Raw genomic sequence first — 2,863 nt, 5'->3', positions numbered from 1 at the left:
CAGGGCATTGCGCCGAACGGGCGATGGCGTTCTGTGGACTCCCTGGCAGCACTGCAACACGCTGTTGCGTCCCACTCTTAAAGACTAAGCTTAAGCGTCCTCCAAATTTTTTTGGAGATTTTTGGCTCTAATTAAACCCACCTCAACTCCCTGATTTCCCGTGCAACACATTTTGGTGCTCTATCCGATGATACCATTTTTTTTCGCATAAACCGATTTGTTCGGACGTAATCGTGTGGACAAGCTCCGCAAACGTAGCCATACAATGCTTACGCAAAAATGAGAAAACCGAAACCTAGACTGGGGTTCGACCAAACGATGACGTCACGAGAGAGCATCCTATGACATCACGGATACTGTTGCAAAATATATCGTGTGCGCGTTGATTGCCTGAAATGGCGATTTTAAGTGAGAGATCGACTAAATATTTGTCTCGAATGATGAAAAGCCATCTCGAAATTCTGAGACGCCATTATGCATAGCTCCGCGTCCAGCGACGTCACACAGGCAAGGATGGACGCGAAATTTCCCCTTTTGGGGCCACAAAATGTGGCAATTTTAAAATGCATTCGGCTACCTCAAATTCCGCACAATAACTAGAAAACTGCAGAGAAAGGACCATGAAAGTTTCAATAAAATTATAGCAGGTAGAAAAACGCTGTACCTGGCCTTTAAATCAGTTCACTTAGTGAGTCAGACTGGATTAGAGGGGCTGGATTACTATGATCCGATATGATAATCTAATGCAACGTACTCATAAATTCAAGGTGATGACTCATGCATGGCATAAGTTCAGAGTTTTGGCTGCAAAAACGCAATAACATTGGACAAATAATGTATAAAGCACAGCATGCAACCTATATGCTATTGCTGTTTCTTCTTTAAGAATGTATCTAAGAAGATCGCCGAGTGTATTGGCCCTTTGGCCCATTTTAATTATCGAAGTGTATAGCAGTGCACGCTCCCAAAACATGGTTGCATAAATCCTGGTAAAAGTTTAGTGACCACATGAATACAAATTATGTTTAAAATTACAAACATAATAATTACAAACGCATATTACAAACGTATACGTAGTTCTCCATATGTATCATCCACGAGTGTCCACAATTGGAACGAAGCCAAAAGTTTATTTGCCTAGCACAGATTTGTCTTTATTATTGTATCGGAGTATGTTCCTTTTGAATGCCTTGCCTCCTCTTCGCAAGATACCTGCTCGCCAAGCGCATACCCCATGGAGGACTCTCGTACACAAGCACTCACGTACAAGTCCACTAGAAAGGTGCAGCTATAAGGCACTACACTCTACATCACTTCCTCTAGGGTGGCCCTTTCTTTCGGTTCCTTCCGCAGCAGCCTAGAAATGAGATCCTTGGCTTCACCAGAGACGTGGGCAGGGAACTTCAGGTCCACAAGTCGGATCCTGTCATAGGCAGTTTTTGCGGAGCTCGAAAGAAAAGGAGGCTTTCCGACAAGGAACTCATAGATTAGAACTCCTACAGCCCAGAGATCCGCTTTCTCGTCCTAGCGCTGTTCTCAACCATTTCCGGTGGCAAGTAATGCATGGTACCACACACGGTTTCACGCTGTGAGGACGGATCATGGAGGCACCAGCCAAAGTCTGCTCTCTTGAGCACACCGCTGTAACCGATCAGGATATTCAGTGGTTTTATGTCACGATGTATGACTTTCCTGCTGAGGCAGTACTGGAGTGCCTTGCAAACTTGATGAATGTAAGTAGCGGATTTCTTGTCGTCAGACATGTTTGCTTTCGTGAGCTCCTTGTATAGCTCCTCTATGGGTGCGCATTGCAGAATAAGATAAACCCTAGTCTCACCGTGGAATAACCATATATCCTCAGGATATGGGGATGCCTCAGGTGTGGCTGAATATTGATCTGTCTTCGAAGGTGGTGCTCAATGTTCTTGCTCTTCAACTGGGACTTGAACATAAGCTTCACAACAATGGCGCGTGTGTGCTTTTCTTCTGTCGCGCAAAGTATACGTTTCCGAACTTTCCTTTGGGTAAGGGTCTCCCAATCTTGAAGTCCTCGAGGCTCCCTTCCAAGCTCGCTTTTTTTTTGTTGTTGGAGTCGGGATTGGTGCTTGCCGTCCTCTCTATGGTGTCAGCAGACCTTGCATTCTGTGGCTGGTTTTCCTTGTCGGCCATTGCAAGGCAAGGAACTGAACTCAGGGAAATGAACACAAGTCGGTGAGAGGCTTCGGACACACGAGACTACTGAGGCCTGATGAGAGTCCGCTAAAAGCGTAATGCACTGCACTCACGGCACACGGCCGACTGGCACCAGTTGTGGAGGGTGGTGCACGGGTAGTCCAGGCAGCCGTCGCTCACCCGGTGGTCTGGGAGCACTCAGGACTGCAGCAGAAAGAGCAGCACCGACAGGTGGCCGAACACAAGGCCCGCCACGTCGTGCCACACAGCCACCAGCACTGAGATGGGCATCTGCATGCCCCGGGCTCCCGCCAGCAGCCGGTGCAAGATGCGAAGCTCCTCGTGGTGAGTCAAGATGCGATTGCCGGTCCTCTCCTCGTCCTGACCAGAGCAGTCAAGCAGCGGCCCAGAATGTTCTGCAGCAGCTCCACGTCTGGACGATGGGAGCGCGCGATGAATAGGAAGCGTCACGAGCCGCGTGGAATAAAGGGTCGGGCTTCGGATTGTTGTTGTTTATGTCGCCTCTGAAGCCATGGCACATAACCGTGGTGGGAGATTTCCAAGGATATGGTGGAGATCAAAACAGGATAAAAATTCACTCAGGCTTAACAAAAGCGGCTGTTAAATAAAAATTGAGGAGTCTGGTGAAATGAACGACCAATTTTGAGAGATTTTGTTTATATTGGAAAGA

At 47.5% G+C, this 2,863-nt stretch overlaps 1 pseudogene; it reads right to left on the bottom strand.

Moving 5' to 3' along the window:
• Window positions 1-1,305: 1,305 nt before the first annotated feature.
• On the bottom strand, window positions 1,306-2,169 carry LOC149355756 (aurora kinase A pseudogene; annotated as a pseudogene).
• Window positions 2,170-2,863: the final 694 nt, after the last annotated feature.

The sequence above is a fragment of the Amblyomma mixtum genome, chromosome 3 (assembly GCF_055824585.1).
Source record: "Amblyomma mixtum isolate Tamu chromosome 3, ASM5582458v1, whole genome shotgun sequence".
NCBI lineage: Eukaryota > Metazoa > Arthropoda > Arachnida > Ixodida > Ixodidae > Amblyomma > Amblyomma mixtum.
Note: the sequence above shows the minus strand (reverse complement) of the source record. Positions and strands in the feature narration are given on the sequence as shown.